The 11113-nt window shown below is 45.1% G+C and overlaps 1 pseudogene; it reads left to right on the top strand.

Annotated features, from left to right (window-relative positions):
- Window positions 1-1742: 1742 nt before the first annotated feature.
- Window positions 1743-2815, top strand: LOC125358526 (annotated as a pseudogene).
- The last annotated feature ends 8298 nt before the right edge of the window (window positions 2816-11113 follow it).

The raw sequence follows: 11113 nt of genomic DNA, 5'->3' as shown, positions 1-11113 counted from the left end.
AAGAATTCTGGGTGTCTCACAAAAGGAGAGTCTCATAAGGTGAAAGTTTTAGCAAGGGTTTATTTTAGTATAGTAAGGTGAATAAACAGACTCTGAATTGACTACTCAAGATGATGTTAAGTACGGTCTAGGAACTCTAAGACAAAACCTGATGGGTGCTCACAACACAAAATGGGAGCAAAAGTGATTTTTCTTGGCATTTGAGGTTTTTTTTTGACTGTAGTCACCTGTCAAAGCCATCATACTAGAAATAATTTGTCAGAATAATTATCTGGAGTCTAACACTAGTGTTAGAAAATTAAGTTGTGAGAGCATTCTGTTGGACCAGAACTCTGTCACACAAAAACAGAGAAGCCACATTCTGAGAGGTTGAATTGGGAATCTTTATTGGAGAGCTGGTGGCCTCAGGTGGACTCCTGTCTCAAAGACTAACAGCCCTGGATCAAGCTTGAACAAAGCTTTTAAAGACAAAACCCACATGCTTGGAGTGGAGGCCCATACCAAAAGAAGTAGACCAGACCATATAGGCAAGCATCTCAGGTACCAGCAGAACTTTCCATCTAGGGAAGTAGCCCAGGGGTCAGCTTTCCATATAGGGGATATGACTCAAATTGTCTATATAGGAAGATACCTGGAGGCTACTCTGGTGAGTGAATCAAACCATTTATGAGAACAAAAGGTCAACATTCTCTGTATCAAAAGCTCTACTAAAGCTAAATAGGCATCTACAATTCAATAAATGGCCTCTCTCATCTCTAGGCTTTTCAGAACCGAGGTGGAAATCCTCCACCCATCAAGGCACTAGGATGGCTGTGAGAGGTTTCTTTTACCCAGCCTCCTCATTTCAATTCAAATAAAGAGCAGAAAATTCAACAGACTGGATCAACTTTAGTGGAGAACTGAAGATGAAATTAGGATACTGGGCCTAACTGATGCCATCTTGGCAACATGGAAGATGACAGGGAATTTTCCAAAACTCTTGCTGGTAGAGTCAGACCCCCAGGTGATTGGCATGCCTGAATTCCTAGAGGTAAGGACAGAGACTAGGACCTATACCATGAACTCACAAGCCTCTAAACTCTGCAGCTCCCTGTGGCCCTGTGACCATGACCCTATTTAGGCCCTGACCATCTCAGCTGCCATTTTTTACTCTGTCTCATGTCTCCTGACTCTCCTTAGGTCACCATGGTGTCCCTCCTCAGCTTCCCGCTAGAGTTCATCTGGTTTGTGGAGATGTTGTTCTGCTCTTTCCTTACTACCCTTATGGCTCAGTTTTCTTTTTTTTTTTTTTTGGCCAGTCCTGGGCCTTGGACTCAGGGCCCGAGCACTGTCCCTGGCTTCTTCCCGCTCAAGGCTAGCACTCTGCCACTTGAGCCACAGCGCCGCTCCTGGCCGTTTTCTGTATATGTGGTGCTGGGGAATCGAACCTAGGGCCTCGTGTATCCGAGGCAGGCACTCCTGCCACTAGGCTATATCCCCAGCCCCTATGGCTCAGTTTTCTAACAGTATTAAATGTATTTGAGGCTTTAATTAGTGTTTGTGAACTCAGTTGTGAGAAACAGAGAAGCCACATTTTGAAAGGTTGGATTGGGAGTCATTATTGGAAAACTGATGACCACAGGTGGACTCCCGCACTCGCCGCCGGCCGCCAGCGCGCCCTCCTCCTCCTCCTCCTCCTCCTCCTCTTCCTCCTCCTCCTCTTCCTCCTCCTCCTCCCAGTGCCAGCCGAGCCACCACAGTCACAGCCGCGGGCACTATGGCATCTGGAGTTACAGTGAATGACGAAGTCATCAAAGTTTTTAATGATATGAAAGTAAGGAAATCTTCCACACAAGAGATCAAAAAAAGAAAGAAAGCAGTTCTCTTCTGTTTAAGTGATGACAAAAGACAAATCATTGTAGAGGAAGCGAAGTAGATCTTGGTGGGTGACATTGGTGAGACTGTAGAGGACCCCTACACATCCTTTGTGAAGTTGCTACCTCTGAATGATTGCCATTATGCTTTGTACGATACCACATATGAAACAAAAGAGTCTAAGAAAGAAGACCTAGTATTTACATTCTGGGCTCCTGAAAGTGCACCATTAAAAAGCAAGATGATTTATGCTAGCTCTAAAGATGCCATTAAAAAGAAATTTACAGGTATTAAACATGAGTGGCAAGTAAATGGCTTGGATGATATTAAGGACTGTTCAACACTTGGAGAGAAATTGGGAGGCAATGTAGTAGTTTCACTTGAAGGAAAACCATTATAAAATGATAGTCAAGTGCCAGCTCAGTCCATTGGAATAGTATTAGGTTTTGTGTTTTGTTTTTCCCCTTTTCCACTGGGCCCTTGCAACACAATGAATGAAGGAGAGATCATTCATTTAAGCAGCCTGTCCGTGATTGCCATTAGACTGTTAAATACAGTCACTTTTATGCAGAACCCAAGGAATGCCTTTGACTTATTTTAGCCAAAACAACTGGTTCTATGCCTCCCTTGCAGCAAGCACTATGGTGAATGTGATTGTCAATGTGAATAGCTTAGAATACTGCAAAGGGTAAGCAAAGTAAATGCCTTGAAAGTATTATCCACTGGTCAGATGGTAAACTTTTTTCCGTATCATTTATAGTTGCACTTGATTGCAGGTCTGTAAGGCGCTGGAGCATTCATACACCTTGCCTCCCTTGGACAGCCTATTTTTGTGACATGGCAGCACAGCTATAACACTATGCGTTAAAAGCACTTTTTTTGTATTGAGTTGAGTCCCCTAAAAGGAATGCCAATTAAGTTCATTAACTGTGTCATCAATTTACCCCAGTACCTCAGTGTTTGTTCCCATTACCTGCATAGCTTCTTAAGAGAGAGCTGTTATTAATGCCTTTTGTTTTCCATTGAGTGTACACTACTGAATTAAGTGTAAGGGTTTTATGTTTACCAAGTGAGCCTTGCAACGCTATGGATATTTTGAATATCAGTCGTGATGGCAATTTCTGTATTAAAGAGCCTTAAATGGAACACTGTTTTGAGATCAGATCCCCACGCTCACAAAAATGGCCACGTGGCAATAAAAATGGTGGCATATTACAGAAAAAAAGAAAAAAGAAAAAAAAGAAAAACAATATTAAAAAAATAAAAACAGATCAACTCCAACGGAGAGCTGAAGTGGAATGCCATGGTACCAGAGGAGATCCAGAGACAGGAGACAGGAGACTCGAGCTAAACATCTGTGCCTGAGCTCATTCTGAGGAGGCTGAGTCTAAGTAACTTCTTACAGCCATCCTGGTGCCTCTTGCTGGGTGGAGGGAAGTCTCCACCTGTTAGCATTTCCCTCCCCCCCTTCCCCCTTCCCCGCCTTAGGTCCTCAGCTCCTCCCATTAGCCCCCAGATCCACCTATACCTAAACTCCCTGCCCTAGAACTATAATGGGCCACCCCCACTCACCATTAAGACCTACCTACTTCCCCTTTAGCCCCAGAGAGGCTATCACCTGGATAAAGTGCAGCTGCCATATTGCCCTTCTCTCTCGTGGGAGATATGGCCCCACTAATACACCTCTTTACCAATCTTCTTCCCCTGTCTGTGACTGTCTGAATATGGTCCCCTGAGATGGCTGGGACAGATCCTTTCATTGGTGCTGAAACCCAGGATAGGCTCCCCATTGGATTTCCTCCCACATTTCTGGGTGTCCAAGCTATCCCCAGGACTTATTCTGCTGTCCTAAGCCCACTCAGAGGACCACCAAGGTAACTTTCTCATGACCAAGCACTCTACGTCCATCCACCACCACAACAATGGATTTCAACCTCCAACCTGGGTGAGTGACCATTAGCTGGGGGCTTGGGCCACCAAGCCTCACTGACTGAAACCTTGGGGCCAAGTTCTGAGCCCCACTCCAGGGGACCATAAGCCCATGGGCTAGGTCAAGTGAATCAGCAATTGTGGGTGACGACTCCATTTGCTGTTTTTTCCCTCTATCAACTCCATTTTGGAGTCAGCTGAACACAGCCCCACTGGGATGCTGGTGGGTCTCTCTAGTTCAGCTGTGCTGGTCACTCATCAAGGGTGGGGGTCAGTCTAAAATGCTTCAGGAAAGCTGCTCAAGTTTGAGCCCAATCTTAAGCCTCATGCAATCAAATTTGACCCCAAATTTGGAACTCCATGGGCCCCTTCATGGGACACTGGACCCCTGATATTTTACAGGACTTACATAACTTCTGTGAGTACTCAGGCAGACAGAACTCTCTCTTTCTGCCTCTCTAAACTCAGCATGTTATGTCCATCAATGCAAAAAGTCAAGTGTACATCTGATCCTAGCAACTCTTTGGTAAAATAGGATAAGATTTTGCTTCTCCATTTTCTCTCCTGTGCTCTCATAAACTCTTTAAGATCAAGGGACCAGAGTCATTTTGGAATGAGTGTGAAAATGTGGGTGCTGACCTTGATTTTCCAGACCCAGGATTGATAGTTTGTTGTACAGGATGCAATTAGTAGTGAGTCAGGATGCAGGTTGACATGTGTGCTAGCTGCGTGGACTGTGGTGGTCCGTGGCTACAGGAAGCTGCCTCCAGAGTCTGTTCCCAAACTGCCAGGCTTCACTGCTAGTGATTCCTTATTCTGTCTCTCACGCATGGGAGAATGCTCAGGGAACAAATGAAGAGCATTCCGCACTCTCTTCAATATGGGTGTCTCCCCGTGCCTGTACAGTATAACCATGTCTAGGAAACACTGGTAGTTTTCCTGTGAAGATTTTGACAGGCCTAGAGCACTCCTACCCTGGCTCTGCCTGCCTCAAATCACTCAGTTTTCAAAGACTCAGGACTGTGTATACTTCCAAGATTAGAGTTGGGTTTATAGCAGGCCTGTTAAGGCAGAGTTGCAGCTGAGACTTAAAGTTTACAGTAAGTTAAGACACATGTCTGTGACTCTTACTTCAATGTTAAAAGCATCACAGTTGTGTTTAGTGGCCACAGGTTTGCTTTGGGGTAGCATTGGTATCTTCCTCCTCCATGTCTCAGAAACTGTCGTGGCCACTCCAGAGAGCAGACTTGGTTGGCCTTTGTCTGTATGGATTTTCTGACTGGGAAAAGGTTTGAACATGAGGACCAAGTGTGAATTTTAGACTCTACTTGCAAGAGATGGTTGCAGGCCCAAGCCTTCTAAAATCTTTTCTTTTTAAGTTGTCACCCTGCTTAAACCAGTAGGACACCAGCCTTCAAAAGCCAGTGTACTCAGAGTAGGCAACCAGGGAATACTGGGAGATTTCAAATGTCTTTAACCAGTCTGTGTAGAAATTTACAGGCAACCCAGCAGGAGGTATGACAATCCATCCAAGGGATGCTGAGAGATGATGCCGCAGCTTCACCCAGATCCAACCCATCTCCTGCCTGGCTCCATCACACATGCCTAAGCCTGCTGATTTGGGATGGAAGACACAAGCCACATCGGATCCACTGAAGCTGATACTTTTACATTGTCCTCTTGATTATTATATGTGTTCTCTTCCACCTGCTGGTAATGCTAATCCTCACAAATTAGACAACAATATATGCAAAGAAATGATATTATTCGGTTTTTATGTTATTTTGCAGTTAGATGCATTTTGGTAAATAGCAAAAAGTGCCAAGTCTGGATTCTTGGCACAATGCTAGTGGTTATAATTCTTAAATTAAGAAAATGTTTTTCAAGTTCAAATGTTGTCTGAAAGTTAATTCTGATGACAGAAAATAGCCCAAGGAACTCTAAAGTGCTAATCAGTTGTTGTTTGAAGACTCCAATCATATCTACTGAGTTTTGTCAATGCAGAACTCTGGCAAGTATTTGTTGGTCAATTCTCAATGAATTACAGGTAAGCCCTATTCCTATTGGTCTCCTGGTTGCTTAATGGGAAATAAAAAGAGCTTTTGTGGCCAAGACTCCTTTGATTTCAGTTCAAAGCTAGCCTGAACAGAAAAAAAATCTCTCTAAAACTCTTATCTCCCAAGTAACTAACAAAAAGGCAGACTGGGAGCATAGCTCAAGAGACTCATAGTAACCATTCAAATGCTGGAAGTGGCACTGTGGCTAAAGTGGTAGAGTGCTAGCCTTGAGCAAAAGTGCTCAGGGACAGTGCCCTGGCCTTGAGTTCAAACTCGGTGAATGCAAATTGGGATAAGCTATCCAAACAACAAGCATTAGACCTTCAGGATGAGGTCAGTCCTGACAATGAGGAACCATGGAAAGGAGTAAGAGGAGATGAAGTCACATCCTAAATGGAGTCACTTAAAACCTGCCCTTTCAAAATTAATCAGAGCCAGGAGATCAAGAGGAATAGTTTCTTGCCCACCTAATGTCCATACCAGTCCACTTTCCATCTGGACAGGAACTCGCATTCTTGCCTTTCTTACTTGATATATATATATATATATATATATATATATATATATATATATATGTATATATATATATATCAAATATATATATGTATGTGTGTATATATATATATATATATATATATATATATATATATATATATATGCACCTCTGACTGGTTACTCTGAACCAGTCTACTATCCAGTTGCCCCCCCACAATACCCCTAAACACTCCCTTCCTGCCCCCAGTCCAGTTATTCCTCCTTCCTTGTAATGGGCCACAATTGGGTTTTATGTTCCAAATGGAACTTTTCTGGCTTGTGGCCGGGGTGTGTTCTCCCATGTTGTGTTTGTTAACTGGTCCTGTGACCTTGTCAGCCTTTTGCCTGACCTTTTCAAAAGTCTCTTTTAAGAGGATAACATCCCTCACCTAGGACGCCACCTGGGAACTTGAAGTACAAGGCCATCCTGTTACTTCAGGCAACTGGAAGCTTCATTTACACTACTCTACCCAGCACAGATCTGGATCCTGAAGATCCCATCCCCAGTGACTCCTTGATGTGCCCAAACTGCAGGAGGTAGCCAGAAGAAACCATGACACCCATTGGCTCTGACAACCCTTCTCCTGGAAATGATGAGGACCTTTGCCAATCAAACTGTCAAACAAATACCTCTTGGACAGTACCAGGCCAAATGATGAATCAGGGACCCCTGACTACTTCACCCCTTTACAGCAGGAAGTAGCTCCAGAAGAAGCAACTTCTGCCCATACTCGTGGCCTGGTACCCCTCCCCAGTTATTAATGAACAACAAATGGGGGAATCCCCCTCTTAGGTCCTCAGCTTCTCCCATTAGCCCCCAGATGCACCCATACCTAAACTCCCTGCCCTAGAACTATAATGAGCCACTCCCACTCACCATTAAGACCTACCTACTTCCCCTTTAGCCCCAGAAAGCTACTACCTGGATAAGATGCAGCTGCTATGTTGCTCCCTCCTTACCGATTTCCTTACCAATGGAGGTTTTTCTTACCAATCTTTCCTTGCCAACCCAAGGAGATTTTCCTTACCAATCTTCTTCTCCTGTCTGTGACTATTGAGCATGGTCCCCTGGGATGGCTGGGGCAGATCCTTTCACCACTCAGTGCTAAAAAGGCTAGAGGTGAGAGAGGCCATTCATTAAATACAGATGCCAAGCTCAAGGTGAGGGAGAAGAATTTTGCTTCAGGGAAGTGCAGATGTCATAGCCTTAGGAAAGCTTTACATAGAGCTTTCTGATTCTGCTTGATTACCTCCTTAAATGGCTTGAATCACCTGCCTCTTAAGATTTCCCCTATATGGAAGGTTGAGTTATATCTTCCCTAGATGGAAAAGTTCTGCTGGTACCTGAGTTTGAAACTGAGTATGTCCATATAAGGTCTGCTTTTGTTAAGGCTTGCTCTCCACCCCAATCATGTGGTTGTTGTTTTTAAAAACGTGGTGCAAGCTCTGTTCAGGGCTGCTGGTCTTTGAGACAAGAGTCCATCATGCAGTCACCAGCCTTTTAATAAAGATTCCCAATTTGACCTCTCAGAATGTGGCTTCTCTGTTTTCTTGCCACACAACCATCTGGGCCTGTATAGGGCCTACGTCAGGGGCCAGGGCGGAGATCCAAATCCATATAGGGCAGTAGCTCAGTGGTCAGCTTAAACTTTGTATACAGGGGATATTCAGAGCTACCCAGAGGCAAGTGAATCAAACAGTTTAGGGGAAATCAAAGACCAGTATTCTCTGTAGCAAAAGCTTTGCTAGGGCTAAAAAACATGACACCTTCATATTCTTTGAAGCAGAGCTTTCCTAGTTCAATGAATGGCCTCTCTTACTTCTAGGCTTTTCAGAGCTGGATGGAAAGCCCTCTCCACCTAGCAAAGCACCAGGATGGCTGTGAGACCAGGCCATGTTATTTATTTATTTATTTATTTATTTATTTATTTATTTATTTATTTATTTTTATTTTTATTTTATTTTTTGCCAGTTCTGGGCCTTGGACTCAGGGCCTGAGCACTGTCCCTGACTTCTTTTTGCTCAAGGCTAGCACTCTACTGAGGTGCCAGACTTTGAAGTCAGGCCCCACCACGTGAACCCCATTTTAGAATCGAACCCTGAGCCAATCAGATTGGTACCTGTGTTCTAATCTTGCTTGCACAGCTGATTGTTGTAACCTTGTTCTTTGCCTTTATAAGCCCTGTGTAATCACAGCTCGGGGCTTCCTCCTAACCTCCGCTGTGTCGGTGGGTAGGACGAGGCCCGAGTTGGCAGCTCGTTAAATAAACCCTTGCCTTGCTTTTGCATTTCGGAGTGTCTGAATCTCGGTGGTCTTCTTGGGGGTGGTCTTGCAACTTGGCACAACATTTGGGGGCTCGTCCGGGATAGCCCCAGAGACCCTGAGATCCCAGACTCCGAAGGTAAGAAAACAGCGCTGTTCATTTGTCTTGTCCTGTAATGTGCCTGTTTGTTTGTCTTGCTTTTGCTTATTTCTTGAAGGGGTTGTCGAAGCAGATGTACTTACTTGACAATCCTGGTGAGACCGGGGGATGTCCCAGACTCTTCACCCTTAAAGGGGGATCTCTGGAGCCCCGCTTTCAACTTGAATTCACTCTTTCTGCATCCTTGCAGGGGGATGTGTGGGCCAACTTGGGAAATCTCCAGTTTTTCTTGTTCTTGATCTTGCCTATGTTTTTTTCCTTCTGTATTAATTGTTTTGGTTTCTTTTCTTTTGTAGCCTTTTGGACTAAACATCTGATCAGAGCTATGGGTAACGTTCTATCTTGGGGTCCTCCATCTAGCCCCCTAGATTTGACTCTAGTTCACTGGAAGGAGATCAAGGAGATAGCTCAGAACCGAGGTGTGGCCCTTAAGAAGGAAAAGTGGATTACCCTGTGCAAGTCAGAATGGCCCACCCTTGAGAGAGTTAATTGGCCACCTGAGGGAAGCTTTGACATCATTAAGATCAGTACCTTACAAAGCCTAATCGAAGCCCCTCGTTCAGGCTATATAGACCAGATTCCTTATATAGACACCTGGAAAGAACTAGTTGACAGGGACACTCCAGCTTGGGTTCGGCCTTTCTTACCAACTCCCTCCTCCACTCCTTCCCCTACCCCAATATTCACTCAAAAAACACGGGGTGCCAAGAGAGAACCTAAGAGGGGAGAAAAGAAATTATATCCACCTGTCCTCCAGGGAGGAAGCACAGAGGAGGAAATGCTTCCCCCTCCATACGCCCCACCCCAGTTAACTCTCCAAGAGGAGGACTCTGAGGAAGATGTTTCAGCTGTGCCCTCCGCCCCGGAGGGCCCCGCTCAATCAACTCGCCGGCGCCAAAGAATTACATCTCTTCACAAATCTACTACCCTTCCCCTACGCCCTATAAGTCCTGTGGATGCGGACGGTCGACAACAATTCCAATACTGGCCATTTGCTACTAGTGATCTTTACAATTGGCGTGCCCAAAATGCCCCCTTTTCTGAGAAACCTCGGGACTTAATTCGCTTGTTTGAAACTATACTTTTCACTCACCAGCCCACTTGGGATGATTGTAGCCAGCTTTTACAGGTACTTTTCACCAATGAGGAGAGAGGTCGTATTCAAGAAGCGGCCCGGAGACTTATCCCTGGCCCCAACGGAGCACCCATCACGGATCCTGCCTTGATTGATACCTATTTTCCCCAGACCCGACCAGTATGGGACTACAATACGGCTGAAGGTAGGGAGCGACTCCTTGTCTATCGCCAGGCTCTGCTGGCAGGTCTCAAGGCGGCGGCTCGCCGACCTACAAATATGGCCAAAGTTTATGATATCAGACAGGGAGAAAGTGAAAGTCCGGCAGCATACCTTGAGCGTCTTATGGAAGCCTTTAGTCAATACACCCCATATGATCTTGAGACCCAGGAATCTGCTCAGATGATTATGTTTGCCTACGTAAATCAAGCCGCACCGGATATAAAGCGGAAATTGCAGGCTCTAGACAGGCTTGGGGAAAAATCTATTAGGGATCTAGTAGCAGTGGCGGAAAAGGTTTATAATAAGAGAGAAACAGGAGAACGAAGACAGGAAAGGAGTCTGGCTAGGATTTTGGAACAACAACAGAAGGAACTCAGGGAAATCCTGACCTCTATGCAGGCAGGAAACTTTAGACAGTCCTCCTCTCCAAGTAAGGAGCAAAAGCCCAAACCCCAACCAAGGATGGGGAAGAATCAATGTGCTTATTGCAAGAAGGAGGGGCATTGGATCAGAAACTGCCCAGAGCTAGCCCAGAAAAAGGAGGAAAAACATAAAGTAGGATCAAGAGTGTTGTCAACCTTAGAGATGGCTGAGGACAGTGACTGAGGGAGTCGGGGTTCAGATCCCCTCCCTGAGCCCAGGATAACATTAAAAGTGGAGGGGAATCCAGTCATGTTCATGGTAGATACGGGAGCAGAAAATTCAGTATTACTAGCCCCGAGAGGGCCGATGTCCACTAAAACAACATGGGTCCAAGGTGCAACGGGCACTAAACCCTATAAATGGACTACTCAAAGAACAGTGGACTTGGGAGCGGGCCAGGTAACCCACTCGTTTTTAGTCATCCCTGACTGCCCCTATCCATTGCTTGGACGTGATCTCTTAACGAAAATGAAAGCTCAGATACAGTTCACAGACAGTGGGATTTCTGTGACGAACTCAAGAGAAAAGCCTGTTAGTATACTAATAACTAGCAAGTTAGAAGAAGAGTATAGGCTATACCAGCATCTCAAGCCCGA

This window comes from Perognathus longimembris, chromosome 10 (assembly GCF_023159225.1).
Source record: "Perognathus longimembris pacificus isolate PPM17 chromosome 10, ASM2315922v1, whole genome shotgun sequence".
NCBI classification, from domain to species: domain Eukaryota; kingdom Metazoa; phylum Chordata; class Mammalia; order Rodentia; family Heteromyidae; genus Perognathus; species Perognathus longimembris.
The sequence above is the reverse complement of the archived record's forward strand: the minus strand, read 5'-3'. Positions and strand labels throughout refer to the sequence as shown.